General features: G+C 45.4%; 1 pseudogene; it reads right to left on the bottom strand.

Moving 5' to 3' along the window:
* Positions 1-6,663: 6,663 nt before the first annotated feature.
* On the bottom strand, positions 6,664-8,983 carry LOC116273716 (annotated as a pseudogene).
* Positions 8,984-23,822: the final 14,839 nt, after the last annotated feature.

Raw genomic sequence — 23,822 nt, 5'->3', positions numbered from 1 at the left:
GCCCGCCTCGGCCTCTCAAAGTCCTGGGATTACAGGCGGGAGCCACCGTGCCCAACCAGTTTTTGTATTTTTAGTAGAGACAGGGTTTCGCCATGTTGGCCAGGCTCTTCATGAACTCCTGATCTCAAGTGATCCACCCGCCTCGGCCCCAAAAAGTGCTGGGATTACAGGTATGCGCCACTGCACCTGGCCTGCTCCTCATTTTTCACTCTAGCAAAGAAAGAGGTTGGGCCAGGAGCCAACTGTTTTAGTTGCATATCCTCTAAAACAATTCTGAAAAATTGTGTACTCCCTTGCATATTTTTAAGTTGACATTTAAATTTTTCTTTTTCTTTTTTTTGTTTGTTTTTTGTTTTTTTGAGACAGAGTCTCACTCTGTCGCTCAGGCTGGAGTGCAGTGGGGCAATCTCGGCTCACTGCAAGCTCTGTCTCCCGGGTTCACGCCGTTCTCCTGCCTCAGCCTCCCAAGTAGCTGGGACTACAGGTGCCTGCCACCACGCCTGGCTAATTTTTAAATTTTTTGTATTTTCAGTAGAGACGGGGTTTCACCATGTTAGCCAGGATGGTCTCGATCTCCTGACCGCGTGATCCGCCCGCCTCGGCTTCCCAAAGTGCTGCGATTACAGGTGTGAGCCACCGCGCCCGGCCGACATTTAAATTTTTCAACCTTAAGATTAAATATTACAAAGGATGGAATTTCCAGCATATTGTAAACATCAACATTTTAAAATAAGTAACTATTACATAACTCTTTTGAATTCATTAAAGGGAATCTAAACACCATAAGGTGGTCTAGAATGAGTGCTCTAACCAACAAGGACACCATATCAGAAAGTACTTGAGAGGCTGGGTGTGGTGGCTCACGACCACAATCCCAGCACTTTGGGAGGCTGAGGTGGGCGGGTCGCTTGGGCCCAGGAGTTCAAGACCAGCCTGGGCAACATGGTTCCACCAAGAGCCCAGGAGGCAGAGGTTGCAGTGAATTGTGATTGCGACTCTGCACTCCAGCCTGGGTGACGGAGTGAGACCTCATCTCAAAAAACAAAAGAAAGTGCTTGACCAAACTAAACATTTTTAAGGTATTGACTGTGAATGAAATAGCAGTAGAGACACAGAAAGAAAAGGTAGTAAGCAGAAGCTGTGCGATAGTTGCATCTAGACGAAAGAAGAGATCAAGAGGAATTTAGAAGGAGAATAGAGAGAGAAGCTACCAGTAGATGCAAGAGGAAAAAGTAGAGGGAAGGACAGAGATGAACTGTGTCAGGACGCCGAAGGAGTGGTTTTGGCAGGGAGTAATGGATAAGCAACTATGGGTGGGGGTGGGGAATGATGATAGCAATTGCTATTCAGACACTAGAGCTGTTACTCTATCCTGATTGGCAAGGATCCAGCATTGAGTTCCACACAACTTAGTTGTTCAGCCACAGATGGTAGTCACGTTGCCTCTTTCTCAGTGCCTCTGTGATCACGTTGCCTCTTCCTCCTCTGTCTGTATCAAATCTCCCTCTGCCTCCCTTATAAGCAAATTTTGATTGTATTTAAGACTCACTCGGATAATTCAGGATGAACTCTCCACCTCAAGATCCTTAACTAAATTACATCTTTTGCCACAGAAGTTAATATTCTGATACCAACTGGTGTACTACAGTAGAATTCTATCACTAACCACTTGAAGTTAGCACAGAACCCACAAATTGTAGGTCAGGGTCCCCAGTAAGACTGCCCTCATTTTGAATGCCAGGCACACATCAGGCATCCCCAGGCCACCCACATTTCTGACCAACTGGCTACAAATCTGGGGGTTCCTAGACCCACTCAGGTTTGATAATTCACTAGAATGACTCACAGAACTCAGGAAAGTGATATACTTACAATCACAGCTTTATTATAAAGAATACAAGTCAGGACTAGCCAAATGAGGAGACAAGGTAAGATCTGGGAGAGTTTCAAGAGCAGAACTTCGAGGAATGCCTTCTCCCTGTGGAATCAGGGAATATCAGCCTCGTGACACATTGATCTGTTTACCAACCAGGAAATTCCACCATGGTTTATTGTCCAGAGTTTTTTTTGTGTGTGTGTGTTTTCGTTTTTTTGTGTTTTTTTTGAGACAGTCTTGCTCTGTCACCAGGCTGCAGTGCAGTGGTGCAATCTTGGCCCACTGCAACCTCCACCTCCTGGGTTCAAGTGATTCCCCTGCCTCAGCTTTCCGAGTAGCTGGGACTACAGGCGCTTGCCACCACACCTGGCTATTTTTTTTTTTTTTTAATTTTTTTGTTTTAGTAGAGACAGGGTTTCACCATGCTGGCCAGGATGGTCTCAATCTCCTGACCTCGTGATCTGCCCCCCTCGGCCTCCCAAAGTGCTGGAGTTACAGGCATGAGCCACCATGCCCAGCCTGTCCAGAGTTTTTACTGGGGCTTCATTATGTAAGCATGATTGATTGAATCATTGGCTGTTGGCTGGGTATCAATCATTGGTTGAACTCAATGTCCTATACCCTCTTCCTTCCCCAGAAGTCAGTGGTGTGAAGTGGCATCTCATTGTGGTTTTGATTTGCATTTCTCTAATAACCAATGATGAATGATGTTGAACATCTTTTCATGTGCTTATTGGCCATTGACATATTTTCTTTGTACAAATGTCTGTTCAAATTCTTTGCCTTTTTTTTTTTTTTTTTGAGATGGCCTCTTGCTCTGTTTCCCAGGATGGAGTGCAATGGCCCGAACTTGGCTCACTGCAACCTCTGCCTCCTGGGTTCAAGCAATTCTCCCACCTCAGCCTCCCAAGTAGCTGGGATTACCGGCATGCACCACCACACCCGGCTAATTTTTTTGTATTTTTAGTAGAGACAGGGTTTTTCCTTTTTGGCCAGGTTGGTCTTGAACTCCTGACATCAGATGATCCACCTGCCTCAACCTCCCAAAGTGCTGGGATTATAGACGTGAGCCACCTGCCCGGCCATTTTTTTTTTTTTTTAGAGATACAGTCTCATCGTGTTACCCAGGCTGCAGTGTAGCAGCGTGATCATAGCCCACTGTAACTTTGAACTCCTGAGCTCAAGGTATCCTCCTGTCTCAGCTTCCCAACTAGCTAAGGCTAGGGGCACATGTCACCATGTCTAGCTAATTTTTAAATTTTTTGTAGAGATGAGGTCTTGCTATGTTGCCCAGGCTCGTCTCAAACTCCTGGACTCAAGCAATCCTCCCACCTTGGCCTCCCAAAGCCCTTCCCCAATTTTTAATTGAGCTATATGTCTTTTTATCATTGTGTTTTAAAAGTACTTTCCGTATTCTGAACAAGTCCATTCTTGGATATATGATTTTGCAACTATTATCTCCCATTTGGTGAGTTTTCTTCTTTTTGCTTTCTTGTGGTATCATGTATAGCAAAAAATTGTTAATTGTGAGACACCCCAACTTACTTACTTTTTCTTTTTTTTCCTTTTCTGCCCTGCCACCCTGCCACCGCCCTTTTTTTTTTAGACAAAATCTTGCTCTGTTACACAGGCTGAAGTGCAGTGTTGTGATCATGGCTCACTGCAGCTTCAACCTCCTGGCCTCAAGTCATTCTCCCACCTCAGCCTCCCAAGTAGCCGGAACTACAGATGTGGGCCACCACACTCAGATTCCTTTTAAATTTTTGCAGAGAAGGGATCTCATTATGTTGCCTAGGCTACCTATGTTTTCTTCTAGGAGTTTTGTAGTTTTAGTTTTACATCCAGGTCTGTTATCCATTTTGAGTTAATTTTCGTGTATGATGTAAGGTAGAATAGACAAAGTCTCACTCTATCGCCCAGGCTGGAGTGCAGTGGCACGATTTTGGTTCATTGCAACCTTGGCCTTCCAGGTTCAAGAGATTCTCATGCCTCAGCCTCCCGAATAGCTGGGACTACAGGCCCATGCCACCATGCCTAATTTTTTTTTTTTTTTTGTATTTTTGTAGAGACGGGGTTTTGCCATGTTGGCCAGGTTGGTCTCTAACTTCTGACCTTAGGTGATCCACCCACCTTGGCCTCCCAGGATGCTGGATTTATAAGCATGAGACACTGTGTCTGGCCTGGAGGTCCAACTTCCTTCTTCTTCTTCTTCTTCTTCTTTTTTTTTTTTTTTTTTTGAGACGGAGTCTCACTCTGTCTCCCAGGCTGGAGTGCAGTGGCACTATCTCGGCTCACTGCAAGCTCCGCCTCCCAGGTTCACGCCATTCTCCTGCCTCAGCCTCCCAAGTAGCTGGGTCTACAGGCACCTGCCACCACACCTGGCTAATTTTATTTTGTGTTTTTTTAGTAGAGATGGAGTTTCACCGTGTTAGCCAGGATGGTCTTGATCTCTTGACCTCGTTATCCACCTGCCTCGGCCTCCCAAAGTGCTGGGATTACAGGCGTGAGCCACCGCGCCCAGCCCAAACTTCATTCTTTTATGTGTGGCTATCCAGTTGTCCCTGCACCGTTTGTTGAAATTAATACATGTCTGAATCTGGTGTTCTGCAGTGCCAGATTGCTGGATACAGGCAGAATGGCTTTCTGCCACATTTCACAATAGTTCTCAATTTTAAAATTTGCTTTGAACTGGAAAATCTAAACCGGAATTTTTGGTTTCTTACTGTAAGTGACATAATCATTTAACTCTTTCTTGCATTTTTCAATGGCATGAAATTGTTCTAATCAAGTCCACGAAGTCTTACTTTCAGGACACATCATCCAAAAGTCAAACAGCAATAGTTAATTAATGGCTACAAACAGCAGACCAATAGAATCCCAATAGAATGCCAACCAGGATTGTTGGCTGCAGCATTAGAAGCCAAAAGTGGATAACTAAGGTAGAAAGGAATTTATCAGAGGAAGATTATGTAACTCACAGAAAGGAAGGGAAAAACAGGAAAGGCAGCCTTGGGAAATGAATTGAAAGCAATTTTTCTGGCCAAAAGAAGCTAGATAGCCTTCCTTGATCACACCTCACCATAAGAAAAGTATGATCACGACACCTCCAGTAGACATTTGTTGCTGTCAAACTCTTGACATCATTGTTACAGTCCTTAATAATCTCACACTGAGTCCAATAAGACTCCAGTGTCCCAGGCATGAGCAATTTATTGACCAACCCCTGTTCATTGGCTCATGGCCTACATGAGAGGGGACAGAAGGAAATACATTCTCTCTTCAACTTTAGTAATTACACTTGAGTAATTCAAACGGGGCTTCTACATCCTGTTGAGATCCGTATAATAGGGCCTTCCCCAAAGAAAGAAGGGTGCTCCGACATGAGATGGCTAAAAACAAGGTGCATTATAGAAATGAATAATAAAAACAATAGCCAACATTTATTTATCGAGGGCTATCTATATAGAAGGTTTTTTGTTTTTTTTCTTTTTTTTTTGAGACGGAGCCTTGCTCTGTCGCCCAGGCTAGAGTGGAGTGGCATGATCTTGACTCGTTGCAACCTACGCCTCCTGGGTTCAAGCAATTCTCCTGCCTCAGCCTCCCAAGTAGTTGGGATTACAGACGCATGCTGCCATGCCCGGCTAATTTTTATATTTTTAGTAGAGACGGGGTTTCACCATATTGGTCAGTCTGGTCTTGAACATCTGACCTTGTGAGAAGCCTGCCTTGGCCTCCCAAAGTGCTGGGATTACTGGCGTGAGCCACCGCACCCGGCCTATATACAAGTTTTATATGTGTTAATTCATCTAATGCTCACAATAGCCCGATGGGGTATGTTCCATTATCATCCTAAGTGGTAGGCTAAATAATGGGCCCCAAAGAGATCTACTTCCTATCCTTGAAACCTGTGAATATTACCTTATATGGCAAAAGGATGAATCCTATGTGTTATATAAAAAAGAATTTGATTGGCCTTTCTTCCTAGTATGTGAATTATATGTCAACAAGCTGTTAGAAAAGCTTATTTATACCTAGTGAAATTGCTTTGGAGGATAAATCTGACTTCATCATGAAGGTGGATCTGTGACCATCAGCAGTTTCAGATTCACATAATCACTTTTTTTTTGAGATGGAGACTCACTTTGTTGCCCAGGCTGGAGTGCAGTGGTGTGATCTTGGCTCACTGCAAACACCTCCCGGATTCAAGTAATTCTCCTGCCTTAGCCTCCCGAGTACCTGGGATTACAGGCGTGTGCTGCCACACCCGGCTAATTTTTGTATTTTTAGTGGAGATGGAGTTTCACCATGTTAGCCAGGTTGGTCTTGAACTCCTGACCTCAAATGATCCACCTGCCTCGGCCTCCCAAAGTGCTGGGATTACAGGTGTGAAAGGACTTTTCTTTTTTGTCTGTGTGGCTCTTTTCAGTTTATTACATGAAGGAGTTACACTAGTCCAAGCTAAGAGCAGACCCCAAATAGTTACTTCATACACACTGTGGGGTTTTTAAACTTGTGACAAAGACAGAAGGGAAATTCTACTCATTGCGGCCGGGCGCGGTGGCTCAAGCCTGTAATCCCAGCACTTTGGGAGGCCGAGACGGGCGGATCACGAGCTCAGGAGATCGAGACCATCCTGGCTAACACGGTGAAACCCTGTCTCTACTAAAAAATACAAAAAAACTAGCCGGGCGAGGTGGTGGGCGCCTGTAGTCCCAGCTATTCGGGAGGCTGAGGCAGGAGAATGGTGTAAACCCGGGAGGCGGAGCTTGCAGTGAGCTGAGATCCAGCCACTGCACTCCAGCTTGGGCGACAGAGCGAGACTCCATCTCAAAAAAAAAAAAAAAAAGAAATTCTACTCATTGCAAGGAAAATCCTCACTTAAGCTTCAGTGAGCCACAGACAGTTAGAACCCATGAACCTTCAGCTGACTGTCGTTGGCCAGTGCAGTCTCTGCAAGGAACTGGCATAGGTTCTTGCACGAGTCACTCTGTAGCTTAATTAGTTCTGCATTTTCTGGATGCTCAATTCAGACAAATTTCTTCTTGAGTGCCATCACTAGTTTCTTTCTTTCTTTCCTTCTTTTTGTTTCAGAGTCTTGCTCTGTTGCCCAGGCTGGAGTACAGTGACATGATAATCTCGGCTCACTGCAACCTCCTTCTCCCAGGTTCAAGGGATTCTCCTGCCTCAGCCTACCAAGTAGCCAGGACTACAGACATGCACCACCACAACCAACCAGTTTTTGTGTTTTTAGTAAAGATGGGGTTTCAGCATGTTGCCCAGGCTGGTCTCGAACTCCTGACCTCATGTGATCCACCCACCTAGGCCTCCCAAAGTGCTGGGATTACAGACATGAGCCACTGTGCCTGGCCTAGTTTTTTTTTTTATGGTAGTCATCATCAATTCCTTGGACAGTAGTAAGGGTCTTCCTGCCATTTCTTTGTTAAATTCTTATATGGATACAATCCTCGGTGCCAGCAGGAAGCAGGTTATTGCCCTTAGTTGCATCTAGCAAAGAGGTTAAAAGAGTAGCGGTTCTGAATAGTAAACATACTATACAATTCGTTTTCCTCAGCAGAAACTGCCTACAGAGGTAGCAGTGGAAGAAGTGGGGGGAAGTGGGCAAAGGTGGGGTATGGAGCATCAGGAAGCAAGGGGGCTCAAAGCGAAAGTTGCTGAGTCCTCATCGGTGGCTCAGTGACTGGGTTCATGAAAAGACTTGAGGTTTTGAATTCAATTTCTTACTGTCCCATACTCTCTTGCCCTTCCACATTCCACCATGAACAACTCAGCAAGAAGGCCTTCAACAGACACCAGCACCTGGATATTGGACTCATCTGCCTCCAGAACTGTGAAAAATATATTTCTTTTCTTTGAAACTACCCAGTCAGTGGTGTTCTGTTACAGCAACACAAAATGGACTAAGAATATGTTGCTAGTAAATATATAATTTTAGCCATGGGTTTTAAGATCTGGAGTGATTGGAAATATTGGGCATCCCCTAGAGATTCTGTACTCAGAGCTGGATGCAGTAACTAGAGGTAATTTTCGATGTGAATGTGCTTGAAGTTGTATGTAGTATAATCCTAACAACAGAGCAAGACCCTATCTCAAAAAAACAACAAGAGGGGATATTATGTAGCCTATAAAATAAACGGGTGGGCTAAAGAACCACATTCTGAGCTACATAATGAGAAAGAGCCAAAACCAAATTGCAGAACTGGTCTGATGACAAGGCACTACTGCCATGATTGAAGAGCTCCAGATATGCTGCTTGTGCCAATGATCCCATGACCATCAGATACTGGACTGATCACTACTCCGCAGTCACTGCTTTTCCAGGAAGTGATCCTCCTGAAACCAACTTTTCTAGCAAGCTTCGAGGCAGATGTGGCTGACTGGCAGAGCCCAGTCCACATGCCAGTGCTCTAGCTGCAAGGCAGGTGGAAAAAAGAGTACCTAGCACTTTCAGCTTCTGTAGGGGATGGTAGGCCCTGCATCTCTGACTCATCACCTGATGAAATTTCCTAAAGGAAGGAAAGAGGGTTAGAGTGCTATGGACCCAGCATACATGTCGTGTCCCCACACCCATAACCGTCAAGACCACCCCTGTAAGGGACATTAATTTTGGATTAGTGCCAGTGTATCTCATAAAGCCTACTGCAAACAAGGCTTACACATTTTAACAATCTATACTTAGTTGGGATTATTGAATGAAGGTTGGTTTAAGATAGACATAAATTCTTACCAAGAAAACTGTTGCCTGTGCCACATCGGAAAACTGGGACATTAGGAAGCCATTGTTCCAACTGTTGGCTCCAGGAACACAGTACCCCAGGACCTGGGGAACAGGAAGCCACTGCCAGAGCTGTTGGTACCAGAGCTGTGACTTACTGAATCCCCCCATGCGACTTCATTTTATTCCCTACTTTAGCTTAGTTCCAGATCAAGCCCCTTAGGCATGAATCTGATTGGGAAACTCAAAACACATCCAGAGACTAAGCTTCAAGACAGTCTAAGGTCAGGGGCAGTGGCTTATACCTGTAAACCCAGTACTTTGGGAGCCCAAGTTGGGCGGATCACCTGAGGTCAGGAGTTCGAGACGAACCTGACCAACATGACAAGACCTCATCTCTACTAAAAATACAAAAATTAGCCAGGCTTAGTGCCCGGCACCTGTAATCCCAGCTATTCGGGAGGCTGAAGCAGGAGAGTCACTTGAACCCGGGAGGCAGAGGTTATAGTAGCTGGGATTACAGGCGTGCGTCACCACACCTATCTAATTTTTGTATTTTTAGTAGAGTCAGGGTTTTGCCATGTTGACCACGCTGGTCTCAAATTCCTGGCCTCAAGTGATCCGCCACCTCAGCCTCCCAAAGTGCTGGAATTACAGGCATGAGCCACCGCACCCAGCTATTTTTTTTGAGACGGAGTCTCGCTCTGTCGCCTATGGGCTGGAGTGCAGTGGCCGGATCTCGCTCACTGCAAGCCCGGCCCCTCCTGGCTTTACGCCATTCTTTCCTGCCTCAGCCTCCCTAGTAGCTGGGACTGCTGGTGGCTCACCACCTCAGCCTGGCTAGTTTTTTTGTATTTTAGTAGAGACGGGTTTCACCCCAGAGTAGCCAGGATGGTCTCATCTCTTTTGAGTTGTGATCCCGGGCCTGCCTCGCCTCCCAAAGTGTTAATAGCAGGCTTGAGCCACCGCGCCCGGCCAACCCAGCTATTTTTAATAGTTAATACATTCATATGGTAAAAAAAAAAAAAAAAAATCAAACACTATCAACAGTATACAGTGAGAATTAAAATTCCTTACCCACCTCTATTCTCTAATCCACCAGTTTTCATCCCAAGAATCATTGACTTTTACCAGTTTCTTTTTCTTTTTCTTTTCTTTTCTTTTCTTTTCTTTTTTTTTTTTTTTTGAGATGGAATCTTGCTCTGTCACCCAGGCAGGAGTGCAGTGGCCCGATCTCAGCTCACTGCAAACTCTGCCTCCCGGGTTCACGCCATTCACTCTCCTTAGCCTCCCAAGTGGCCCGGCTAATTTTTTGTATTTTTAGTAGAGACGGGGTTTCACCGTATTAGCCAGGATGGTCCTGATCTCCTGACCTTGTGATCTGCCTGCCTCGGCCTCCCAAAGTGCTGGGATTTCAGGCGTAAGCCACCACGCCCGGCCCAACTTTTCTTTTTTATCCTTCCAAAAAATAAAAAATAAAAAAAACTATACCTATGTGTCTATAAATCCCTCCCTTTTGTTTTACTTGTATAGTGTATAAAATACCCACTGTTTACACCAATCTACTTTTTTTTTTTTTGAGACAGAGTCTTACTCTATCTCCCAGGCTAAAGTGCAGTGGCACAATCTTGGATCCCTGTAACCTCCGCCTCCTGGGTTTAAGCAATTCTCCTGCCTCAGCCTCTCAGGTAGCTGGGATTACAGGTGCCCACCACCATACCTGGCTAATTTTTGTATTTCTTTTTTTAGTAGAGACAGGGTTTCGCCATGTTGGCCAGGCTGGTCTTGAACTCCTGACCTCAGGTGATCCAGCCGCCTCAGCCTCCCAAAGTGCTGGGATAACAGGCGTGAGCCACCACACCCGGCTTACACCAACCTACTTTTGATAGCCAGTGAGAAAGATGAGTCCTAGGGAACCTAACTCCAGAACTGTCGGACAACAATAAGAAATCCATTTCTTCTTCACACAATCTTTGTTTTTAGAAAACCTTTATTTTTTAATTTACAAAATATTGCAAAATATTTAAACAATACAAACATACAGAAAGTAAAAAATGAAAGCGTCCTTTAAGTTCATTTCTCAAAAGTAACTACTGTAAATAGTTTGTGTATTTATCTATCAAACATGATCTATCTATCCAACTTCTTTTCTTTTTTTTTTTTGAGACAGATTCTTGCTCTGTCACCCAGGCTGGAGTGCAGTGGTGCGATCTTGGCTCACTGCAAGCTCTGTCTCCTGGGTTCACGTCATTCTCCTGCCTCAGCCTCCTGAGTAACTGGGACTACAGGGCACAGTGGCTCACACTGTCCCTTCATAACTGGCATTAATCCATTCACGAGGATGGAGCATTCATGACATAAACATCTTCTATTAGGCCCCATTTTCCAAAACTATTGCACTAGGGAATAAGTTTTCAATACATGTTCTTTGGGGAACATATTTAAACCATAGCATGTATCATATGGACAACAGTAGAGGAAGAAGAGGATAATCTTTTCATGAGCTTAGTTGTGTCCCTCCAAAATTTATATGTTGCAATCCTAACCCTTAGTGTCTCAGAATGTGACTACATTTGAACGTATGGCCTTTAAGGGGATAATTAAGGCAAAATGAGTTCATTAGGGTGGGCCATAGCTCAGTATGACTAGTGTCTTTTTTTCTGAGACTGAGTCTAGCTTTGTCGCCCAGGCTGGAGTGTAGTGGCATGATACTTCGGCTCACTGCAACCTCTGCCTCCTGGGTTCAAGCGATTCTCCTGCCTCAGCCTCACAAGTAGCTAGGATTACAGGCGTCTGCCACCACACCCAGCTAATTTTTGTATTTTTAGTAGAGATGGAGTTTCACTGTGTTGGCCAGGCTGTTCTTGAACCCCTGACTTCAGGTGATCTGCCTGCCTTGGCCTCCCAAAGTGCTGGGATTACAAGCATGAGCCAATGTGCATGGACTTGACTGGTATCTTTATAAGAAGAGCACAAGGCCAGGCTCAGTGGCTCAATCTTGTAATCCCAGCACTTTGGGAGGCTGAGGTGAGCATATCACCTGACGTCAGGAGTTCGAGACCAGCCTGGCCAACATGGTGAAACCCCATTCCTACTAAAAATACAAAAATTAGACGGGCATGGTGGCGGGTGCCTGTAATTCCAGCTACTCAGGAGGCTGAGGCACAAGAATCTCTTGAACCTGTGAGGTGGAGGTTGCAAGGAGCCGAGATTGCGCCATTGCACTCCACCTCTGGGCGACAGAGTAAGACTCCGTCTTGAGGGGGGAAAAAAGAGAAAGCTGTACCTAGCCTGGGCAACATGGTGAAACCCAGTCTCTTAAAAAAAAAAAAAAAAAAAAAAAAAAAAAAAAAGAAAAGAAAAAATCAGCTGGGCATGGTGGTGGGCGCCTGTAGTCCCAGTTACTCAGGAGGCCGAGGCACGAGAATGGTGTGAATCCGGGAGGTGGATCTTGCAGTGAGCCGAGATTGTGCCACTGCACTCCAGCCTGGGTGACATAGCGAGGCTAGGTCTCAAAAAACAAACAAACAAACAAAAAAATAGCCACGTGGTGGCACACGCCTGTAGTCCCAGCTACTTGTGAGGCTATGCAGGAAGATCCCTTGAGCCTGGGAGGTGGAGGCTGCAGTGAGCTGAGATCATGCTACTGCGCTCCAGCCTGGGTGACAGAGAGGAGAGGCAGAATCTGGTGCCAGATTACCTGAGTTCAAAGTGAAACTCTGCACCCATTAGCTAGAATTACTTAATCTCTCTATATGTTAGGATTCATAAATTAATATATATGTAAAACACTTGGTACAGCCACCGCCACAAACTATATACTGTGTGAGTCCTTGCTATTGTGCTTTTTTTTGTTTTATTTTGTTTTGTTTTGTTTTTTTTAGACAGAGTCTGGTGCTGTCACCCAGGCTGGAGAGCAATGGCGCGATCTCGGCTCACTGCAACCTCTACCTACTGCGTTCAAGCGATTCTCCTGCCTCAGCCTTCCGAGTAGTTGGGATTACAGGCACCCGCCATTATGCCTGGTTAATTTTCGTATTTTTGTAGAGATGGGGTTTCACCATGTTGGGTCTTGAACTCCTGACCTCAGGTGATCCGCCTGCCTCAGCCTCCCAAAGTGCTGGGATTACAGGAGTGAGCCACCGCGCCTGGCCTAGTGCTTGTTATTGTTCAGGGGGAAGCTAAATGACCTTTAGGTGGAAAAAAATATCAGAGAAGCAGGTCTATGGTCTGGAAAAAGAAACTTCTCTTTTTGAAGGTGAGATAGATTAAATTTCAAGTTCATTCAGATGAGAGAATATCTATGGAATTAAAGTGAATAGGTGGACAAAAATGAGAGTACATCAGGCAGAACAATATGAATGTTCTGCAGCTAAATGTTCCTTACTTCTTTAATTAAAATGTTTAAACAAATGAACAGAAATTATCAATCTCTTCTTCAGAGAATATGGAATTCGCAGTTAACAAAAATCATTGCAATTTAGCTGGGTGTGGGGACACATGCTTGTAGTCACAGGTAGTCAGCAGGATGAGGCAGGAGGATCCCTTGAGTCCAGGAATTCAAGTCCATCCTAGGCAACATAGTATGACCCCGTCTTTACAGTAAATGAAAAATAAAACAAGGCCAGGCATGGTGGCTCACGCCTGTAATCCTAGCACTTGGGGAGGCCAAGGCAGGAGGATTGCTTGAGCCCAGGAGTTCTAGACCAGCCTGGGCAACACAGGGAGGCCCTGTCTCTACCAAAAAAAAAAAAAAAAAAAAGCCAGGTGTATGGTGGAGTGCACATGTGGTTTCAGCTACCCAGGAGGCTGACGTGGGAGGATCACTTCGAGCCTGGGAGGTCAAGGCTGCAGTAAGCTATGATTGTACCACTGCACTCCAGCCTGGGTGACAGAGCAAGACCTTATCTCAAAAAATAAATAAAATAAAATAATTGCAATTGAACCTGACACACATTCATTTTTTAAAAACACACAAGCCCAGAGTCTCATGCAAAGAAAAATTATTGGATTATTAGGCTTAATTTATTTGATGACACTAAGATGCTGACAAGTTTTATTTATTTATTTATTATTATTATTTTTTATACAGACAGGTTCTCGCCATGTTGCCCAGACTGGTCTTGAACTCCCAGCCTCAGGTAATTCTCCTGCCTCAGCCTCCCAAAGTGCTGGGATTACTGGAGCTTCTTTTGTGTTCTATTTTGCATGTAACTTGCATGCAATGACTCTAGTAGAGTTGTTTTTTTTTTTTTTTTTGAGACAGAGTTTCGCTCCTGCCTCAGCCTCTCGAGTAGCTGGGATTACAGGCATGTGCCACCATGCCTGGCTAATTTAGCATTTTTAGTAGAGACGGGGTTTCTCCATGTTGGTCAGGCTGGTCTCGAACTCCCCACCGAAGGTGATCCCCCCACCAAAGTGCTGGGATTACAGGCATGAGCCACCACTACCGGCCAGTAGAGTTTTTGTTGTTGTTTTGGTTTGTTTGTTTGTTTTTTTTGCTTCTTCAAACACAAGCTTGAAAAACAGTTTACACTTGCCCAAATACAGAATAGAACTCATTTAATTTGAACAATCTGTTGATAGAAGATAAGAGCAATGTCTCCTTTCAAGATATAATCAAGACAGAGTTTCAGGTTGGGTGTGGTGGCTTATACCTGTAATCCCAGCACTTTGGGAGTTTTGCTTGAGGCCAGGAGTTAGAGACCAGCCCGGCCAACATAGCAAGACTCCTTCTCTTCTCTTATTAAATAAAAATGTTATTAACAACAGCAAAAAAAGACAGAGCGTCAACAAATTCTTAGAGGCCACGCACCATGGCTTATGCCTGTAATCTCAGCACTTTGGGAGACAGAGTTTCACTCTCGTTGCCCAGGCAGGAGTGCAATGGCACGATCTCAGCTCACTGCAACCTCCGCCTCCTGGGTTCAAGCAATTCTCCTGCCTCAGTCTCCCTATTAGCTGGGATTACAGGCGCCCACGACCATGCCCAGCTAAGTTTTTGTATTTTTAGTAGATATGGGGTCTCATCATGTTGGCCAGGCTGGTCTCAAACTCCTGACCTCAGACGATCCACCTGCCTCAGCCTCCCAAAGTGCTGAGATTACAGGTGTGAGCCACCGCACCAGGTCTCTTTTTTTTAAATTTTTAAAAAATTTTTTTGACATGGAATCTCTCTCTGTTGCCCAAGGGAGTGCAGTGGCGCAATCTCGGCTCACTGCAAGCTCTGCCTCCTGGGTTCACACCATTCTCCTGCCTCAGCCTCCTGAGTAGCTGGTACTGCAGGTGCCCACCACCGTATCTGGCTAATTTTTTGTATTTTTAGTAGATACGGGGTTTCACCCTGTTAGCCAGGATGGTCTCGATCTCCTGACCTCGTGATCTACCTGCCTCGGCCTCCCAAAGTGCTGGGATTACAGGCCTGAGCCACCGAACCCAGCCTCTTTTTTGAGACAGGAATCTCGCACTGTCGCCTGAGCTGGAGTGCAGTGGCGTGATTTTGGCTCACTGCAACCTCTGCCTCCCAGGTTCAAGCGATTCTCCTGCCTCAGCCTCCTGAGTAGCTGGGATTACAGGCACCCGCCACCACGCCCAGCTAATTTTTTGTATTTTTAGTAGAGACAGGGTTTCACTATGTTGGCCAGGCTGGTCTTGAACTCCTGACCTCGTGATCCACCCACCTTAGCCTCCCAAAGGGCTGGGATTATAGCTGTGAGCCACCGCGCTGGCCTGGTATGATTTTCTTAAACAACGGTACATTTGTTTTTAAAGTAAATTTGGCAAGAAATATCCTATTTCGTTTACAAAGCTATTGTGAGAAGGCACTCCTAATTCTGTGGGATGAACCAGTCAAAAGGCATTACAGCAAGTGTGCATGAAAGAAGCCGGCCAGGCGTGGTGGCTCACGCCTGTAATCCCAGCATTTTGGGAGGCTGAGGCGGGCAGATCACGAGGTCAGGAGATCGTGACCATCCTGGCTAACATGGTGAAACCCCACCTCTACTAAAATTATAAAGAAATTAGCTGGGCTTGGTGGCGGGCGCCTATAGTCCCTGCTACTTGGGAGACTGAGGCAGGAGAATGACGTGAACCCGGGAGGTGAAGCTTGTAGTGAGCCGAGATCGCACCACTGCACTCCAGCCTGGGCGACAAGACAGAGTGAGACTCCGTCTCAAAAAAAAAAAAAAAAAAGAAGTCAGACAAGTTTGGGAAGTGCTAGGTGAAGCAACATTGAACAGACTTGTTTGTTGAAAGACTTCTTAGAAGCTTAGAGGCCTCATGACGCTGACATGTGCTGTGATTTTATAAGGCAGGGTTATGATATACAGCATTTTCTATACTTACTCAAACAAGAAACTTGCTTTCAAAGATTAGCCAATGAGACTAGAATTTGTGGAATACACTTGGACTACCTGAACTAAGGTAAATGACCCATGGAGTAAAATCTTCCCAATGCAGAATAATTCCCTAGTACCCCGTCAGTCTTACCACTCAGTGACAATAATCTCTGCTCCCCACTTAGAGCAAACAGAATAAAACGTTGTATCAAATTGAGGCTGGTCTGTGTGAAGTGGTGTTTACAACTAATTGATCACAACCAGTTACAGATTTATTTGTCCTTCTCCACTCCCACTGCTTCACTTCACTAGCCTTACACAAATTTCAAAAATCAAGTTGTAAATTAAAGGCAGGTATAAACATAAAATTGTAAAAAACTTGTAATGGCTTGCAACCATTTGAGAAGGTGTTCAAACTCTCACATTAGTCAGAGAAATGTAAATTAAAATTTGATGAGGCAAGGCGCAGTGGCTCACGCCTATAATCGCGGCACATCGAGAGGCCCATGGGGAGGATTCCTTGAAGTCAGGAGTTTGAGACCAGCCTGGGCAACAAAGTGAGACCCCATCTCTAAAAACAAAATTATGTATTTATTTATATTTTTGAGACAGAATCTCACTCTGTTGCCCAGGCTGAAGTGCTTTAGTGCTATCTCAGCTCGCTGCAGACTCTACCTCCCAGGTTCAAGCGGTTCTCTTGCCTCAGCATCCCAAGTAGCTGGGATTACAGGCGTGTGCTACCACACTTGGCTAACTTTTTTTTTTTTTTTTCGAGATGGAGTCTCGCTATGTTGCCCAGGCAGGAGTGCGGTGGCCCGATCTCAGCTCACTGCAATCTCTGCCTCCCGGGTTCAAGTGGTTCTCTTGCCTCAGCCTCCTGAGTAGCTGGGATTACAGGTGCACACCACCACACCTAACTAATGTTTGTAGTTTTAGTAGAGACAGGGTTTCACCATGTTGGCCAGGCTGGTCTTGAGCTCCTGACCTTGTGATCCACCCACCTCGGCCTCCCAAAGTGCTGGAATTATAGGCGTGAGCCACCACATCCAGCCTGCCTAATTTTTATGTTTTTGGTAAAGACGGCATTTCACCATGTTGGGTAGGCTGATCTCGAACTTCTGGCCTCAAGTGATCTTGAATTTTTTTTTTTTTTTAATTAGCCAGGCATGGTGCCATAAGTATTTAGTCCCAGGTACTCAGGAGAATCACTTGAGCCCTGCAGGAGATTGAGTCTGCAGTGATCTATGATGGTATACTGCCCTTCAGCCTGGGTGATAGAGCAAGATCTCAATTCTAAAACAACAACAACAACAACAACCCCACAAAAAAACAAAAAACTTCAATGAGATACTACTTTACATCCATCAGACCTTCAGATTTTATTTATTTATTTATTTATTTATTTTTTTGAGACAGTCTTGCTCTGTCGGCTAGGCTGGCGCGATCTCAGCTCACTGCAAGCTCCATCTCCCAGGTTCATGCCATTCTCCTGCCTCAGCCTCCTGAGTAGCTGGGCCTACAGGCGCCCTCCATCGTGCCTGGCTAATTTTTTTTTTGTATTTTTAGTAGAGACAGGATTTCACCATGTTAGCCAGGATGGTCTCCGTCTCCCGACCTCATGATCCACCTGCCTCAGCCTCCCAAAGTGCTGGGATTACAGGCGTGAAGCACCGCGCCCGCCCAGTTTTTTTTTAAATGTTTTATTTACATAGGTTAATGAGGAACAAGTGTTTGGTTACATGAGTAAGTTCTTTAGTGGTGACTTGTGAGATTTCAACGCACCCATTACCTGAGCAGTAAACACTGCACACAATTTGTAGTCTTTTATCCCTTACCCCCTGCCCAGCCTTTTCCCCGAGTCCCCAAAGTCCTTTGTGTCATTCTTATGCTTTTGCATCCTCATAGCTTAGCTCCCACTTATAAGTGACAACATACGGTGTTTGATTTTCCATTCCTGAATTACTTCACTTAGAATAATAGTCTCCAGTCTCCTCCAGGTCGCTGTGAATGCCATTAATTCATTCATTTTTACGGTTGAGTAGTATTCCATCATATCTATATCTATATATTCCACAATTTCTTTATCCACTTGTTGATTGATGGACATTTGGGTAGCCCTGCCTTAGAAGATTTGTAGTATCTATCACTGGAGGGGCTGTGGAGAAAAAGGAAGCTCTCATATTGCTGATTAAAGGCAAATTTTTTTAGCTTTTTTGGAAAGCAACCTGGCAGCATCTTTTTTTCCTCCCCCCCTCGTTTCCTTCTTTCTTTTTTTTTTTTTTTTTAAACAGCGTCTTACTTTGTCACCCAGGCTGGAGTGCAGTGGTGTGATCTTGGCTCACCGCAGGCTCTGCCTCCTGGGTTCAAGCGATTCTCTTGCCTCAGCCTCCCAAGCAGATGGGATTACAGGTGTGCCACCATGACTAGCTAATTTTTTTTTTTTTTTTTTTTGAGACAGAGTCTGTCTCTGTCACCCAAGCTGGAGTGCAATGGCGTAATCTTGGCACACTGCAAACTCTGCCTCCCAGGTTCAGGCAATTCTCCTGCCTCAGCCTCCTGAGTAGCTGGGATTACAGGCGCCCACAACCATGCCTGGCTAATTTTTGTATTTTTAGTAGAGACGGTTTCACCATGTTGACCAGACTGGTCTTGAACTCCTGACATCAAGGTGATCCACCTGCCTCCCATGTGCTGGGATTCCTTCTTCCCTGTTCTTCATTCCTTCCCTTCCTTCCTTCCTCCCTCCCTCCCTTCTTTCCTTCCTTCCTTCCTTCCCTTCCCTCCCTCCTTCCTTCCCTTCCTTCCTTCCTTCCTTCCTTCCTTCCTTCCTTCCTTCCTTCCTTCCTTCCTTCCTCCCTCCCTCCCTCCCTTCCTTCTTTCCTTCCTTCCTTCCTTCCCTCGTTCCTTTCAGACAGAGTCTCACTCTGTCACCAGGCTGGAGAGCAGTGGCATGATCTCGGCTCACTGCAACCTCCGCCTCCCAAGTCAAGCAATACTCCTGCCTCAGCCTCCCGAGTAGCTGGGACTACAGGCGCATGCTGCCATGCCCGGTTAATTTTTTCTGTATTTTAGTAGAGACGGGGTTTCACCATGTTGCCCAGGCTGGTCTTAAACTCCTGAGCTGAGGCAATCTGCCCGCCTTGTCCTCTTAAAGTGCTGGCATTACAGGCATGAGCCACCGCGCCTGGCCTAATTACTTCTTTAAAGGCCCTATCTTTGGCCAGATGTAGTGGCTGAAGAAATAAATAAAAGAAAATAAAAGACGGGAATTGCAATAGGGAAAGAGTTTAATACACATAGAGCTGACTAAATGGAAGTCTGGAGTTTTATTATTACTCAAATCAATCTCCCTGAAAAGTCATAGGCTAGAGTTTTTCAAGGATAATTTGGCAGGCAGGGAGTTAGGGAATGGGTTCTGCTGATTGTTTGGGGATGCAATCATAACTGTGTGGAAACCGGTCTTCTTGTGCCGAATTCGCTTCCAGGTGGAGGCCACAGAGGGTCTGATCTAGCTAGAATCATCTGCTGGTCAGAAATACAGAAGTCTGAAAAGCATCTTAAAAGGCCAATCCTAGGTTCTACAATAGTGACGTTATTTACAAGAGTAATTGGGGAGGTTGTAAATCTTGGGACCTCTGGAACAGTAACTAGTAATCCTTTAAGGAAGCCTATATCTTAGTGGAATTCAGGCCCCCTCATCCTCCTAAACTGGTGGCCTTTCATTTTAGCTTTGGGAAGAGATGTTAACATTTAAACTATACATTTCTCCCAAAGTTAGTTTGGCCCATGTCCAGGAATGACCAAGGGCAGTTTGGAGGTTAAAGGCAAGATGGAATTGTTTCGGTCAGTTCTCTTTTACTGTCATAATTTTCTCACTGTTATAATTTTTGCAAAAGCAGTTTCAGAACTGTATGTAGTTCCCAGGTTTACTACTTTTAGTTTCACCAAAACGAAGAGACAGAGCAGGGTTTTTCTGCCCCAGTTGCAAATTTTTAGGAAAGGGAAACTAACTGGCCCAACCTGGGTCAAATGTCCTGCTTTGGTCCAATCACTGTGACCAATGCTGGTCATTGAATATATATATATGGCAGCTAAAGTCCTGAGGGATGGTATGGAGTCGGGAGGCTTTCCAAGAGAGGGGGTTGTGATGAGCTGGAAATGTACCTGATCCTTGTCTTTCTGTGGCACCCAAACCTAAGTCAATCCTACCACCGTCCTGTTCTTTGCCTGAGCAGCCAAGAGCTGCTGGAGGGGTGGGGGAAAGTCAAACAACCATCTACAGAATTTTCAAATGGAAATTTTAAAAGAGAAAAATCATGATGTTGGTTGGATGGACAGGGATGGTGCTGGGTGGGGTAGCATTGCAAAGGACTGGGCTGGGTGCGGTGGCTCACGCCTGGAATCTCAGCACTCTGGGAGGCAGAGGTGGGCAGATCACCTGAGGTCAGGAGTTGGAGACCAGCCTGATCAACACAGCAAAACCCCGTCTCTATTAAAAAATACAAAAATTAGCTGGGTGTGGTGGCATGTGCCTGTAATCCCAGCTACTCGGGAGGCTGAGGCTGGTGAATTGCTTGAACCTGGGAGGTGGAGGTTGCAGTGAGCCGAGATCATGCTACTGTACTCCAGCCTGGGTGACAGAGTGAGACTCCGTCCAAAAAAAAAAAAAAAAAAAAAAAGGGAGAAGACTGGTTCTCTGGCCCCAAAGACTCATGATCTCGGTGAATTCACCACAGTTCAGGGTCAAGCTCCAAATTTTGCATGCTTAGAAATGTGAACTTGTGGCTGGTCATAGTGGCTCAAATCCCAGCACTTTGGGAGGCCAAGGCAGGTGTATCACCTGAGGTCAGGAGTTCGAGACCAGCCTGGCCAACATGGTGAAACCTTATCTCTACTAAAAATACACAAATTAGCCAGATGTGGTGGTGGGTGCCTCTAATCCCAGCTACTCGGGAGGCTGAGGCAGGAGAATCGCTTGAACCTGGGAGGTAGAGGTTATGGTGAGCCAAGATTGTGCCACTGAACCCCAGCCTGGGCTGCAGAGTGAGACTCCGTCTCAAAGGAAAAAAAAAAAAAAAAGAAATGTGAACTTGTCAATATCTCAGAACTGATACAATTTGTGGATAGTGATTCACATTAATGAAATTTACACGGAACTGGTGTACAAATTCTAAATGAAAATTTATTAATTTTTATTTATTTATTTTTGAGATGAAATTTCGCTCTTGTTGCTAGGTTGGAGTGCAATGGCGGGATCTCAGCTCACCAAAACCTCCACCTCCCGGGTTCAAGTGATTCTCCTACCTCAGCCTCCCAACTAGCTGGGATTATAGGCATGCACCACCATGCCTGGCTAATTTTTTTGTATTTTTAGTAGAGACGAGGTTTCACCATGTTGGTCACGCTGGTCTTGAACTCCTGACCTTGGGTGATCTGCCCACCTCGGCTTCCCAAAGTGCTGGGATTACAGGTGTGAGCCATTGTGCCTGGTCATTAAATGAAAATTTATTCATTTACAAATATTTAAGGGCATATCAACCTTCTCCAGATATGTTTTGCAAACACCTTTTTGAACCAAACTCAATGCCAACCCCTGTTCTGGGTGCTGGAGATACCGAGGTAAATAAAATATAGGGTTTGTTTTCTTTTTTATTTTCCTGTTTCTGAATAGATCACAAGGCTTTGTTTTCTGAGAGCTCCCTAACTTGTGAGTACACTGGATGTGGGCAGACACCTTTTCTCTCTGAAATCACAGAGCACAGAAAGCAGCTTGTTGAGCCTCAAATCACAACAAGGGAGGCTAGCTGGAGGGCTGGAACAGTCAGTAGTGTCTTTGACGCCAGGGATAACTAGATGTTAGAGTTGAGGTGACCCAACCACAACCCCAGTACAGGTCTGCGACTAAGCACTGCCTCCTGATACTCTTTGCACTTCCATAGCTGAGCAGGACCTTTATTCTGTAGACATTTTTCATCTTTTTTTTTTTTTTTTTTTTTTTGAGACGGAGTCTCGCTCTGTCACCCAGGCTGGAGTGCAGTGGCGGGATCTCGGCTCACTGCAACCTCCACCTCCTGGGTTCAAGTGATTCTTCTGCCTCAGCCTCCTGAGTAGTTGGGACTACAGGTGCCTGCCACCATGCCCAGCTAATTTTTTTTATATTTTTAGTAGAGATGGGATTTCACCATGTTGGCCAGGCTTGTCTCGATCTTTTGACCTCGTGATCCGCCCGCCTTGGCCTCCCATAGTGCTAGGATTACAGGTGTGAGCCACTGTGCCCAGTCAACATTTTTCATTTTACATGAAAGCTGTCTCCAGTCTTGGGTGCTGAATCATTGCTGGCGGCATTCGCTCAGCTCTCACCCATGCCGCATTGATCTTACTAACATATCACTCAGGACAGGACCTGGTTTCCCCAGTTTCTCACTCCTTGAGGGTCCCTCATTCTTGCCTGCTTGTTGATCTGTGCCATTCTGATTTGATTCTTGGAATCCCTCTGTGAGCTTCTGCCTTGCTTTGGTCCCTTTTCTCTCCTCTCAGCTGTTTTTTTTTTTTTTTTTTTTTAAGCAGTTGTCAATTTCCTTCAAGCTTCCACCCAGTCTTTCTCCTCCTAACTCGTAGCAGGTAACCTTGCCACCCGCTGCAGCTAGAAAATGTGGGTGAGGTGTAACTTCCTTATGCATGTGTCGGTATAAGCTCCCTACAGAAAGCCTCAGTGCCTGACACGAGTGCCCCAGGCATCTCCCAGGTTCCTCCTTCTACTACTCTGTCCATTCCAGGGCTTGGTTGCTTTTGTGCCGTCTGAGTCCTTTCTCTCTGCTCTGTCCCTGTGGTGGACAGTGTGCTTGACTCTCAGTTCTGGCGTTTCCTCTTAGTTTCCCTTGTTGTATACTCTGCATGGCCCTTGTTGGTGTGAAAAGAAAGCAAAAATATTTCATCCCAAAATATACTTCTTTGACTTATTTTGATATGGCTATTCAGAGAGCCTGTAGACAGGAATAGCCCTGAAAAGCTGCTTTTTGTGGAGGAGATTTACATCTGTAGAGAAAAAGTCACTTCTGTGAAATACACAGCCAGGATCTCCCTGAGCCCTGCTTCCTTTCTCCAGATCTAGGAAAGAGTAACTCAACCACAGGCTGCCATCTCTTCTTTCTGAGATGACCTGAGATATTTTCTTTTCTTTTCTTTTCTTTTCTTTTTTGAGACAGAGTCTCACTCTGTCACCCAGGCTGGAGTGCAGTGGTGCAATCTCGGCTCACTGCAACCTCAGCCTCCCAGGTTCAGGCAATTCTTGTGCCTCAGCCTCCCGAGTAGCTGGGACTACAGGTGTGTGCCACCAAGTCTGGCTAACTTTTTTTGTATTTTTAGTAGAGACGGAATTTCCCCATGTTGCCCAGGCTGGTCTTGAACTCTTGAGCTCAGGCAATCCGCCTGCCTTGGCCTCCCAAATTGCTGGAATCACAGGTATGAGCCACCGCGCCTGGCTGACCTGAGATATTTTCATCTGCAGAATAAGATGTAACCTTTTCTTGTTTTCTTCTTTCACCCTCCCGTTAACCTGCGTGGCCACCTCCCTCAGAGCCTGGAGAAACTTGGTCCTAGGCCATTGTTCTTTGGGCTTACTCATTTATCCTGAAAATAATTGACTCCAACAACCAGCCCTCCATCCATCTTTTCCCCAGTGAAGAGAATATTTAAGCATCAACCACCTGGCCCTCCTTCGAGTTAATATCTTGTATGACTCCCTCGCACAGGTGTGCATGTAATGAATCTGTTATGCTTTTCTCTGTGACCCTTTATAATGGGGAGGGAAGAGCTCACTCTTTCTGTCCCTACAGCATTCCCTTGAGTCTTGTCTTAGGTCCTCTTCTTTGTCTCT

The sequence above is a fragment of the Papio anubis genome, chromosome 1 (assembly GCF_008728515.1).
Source record: "Papio anubis isolate 15944 chromosome 1, Panubis1.0, whole genome shotgun sequence".
In the NCBI taxonomy this organism is placed as follows: Eukaryota; Metazoa; Chordata; class Mammalia; order Primates; family Cercopithecidae; genus Papio; species Papio anubis.
This window is presented reverse-complemented; position numbering and strand designations above follow the sequence as displayed.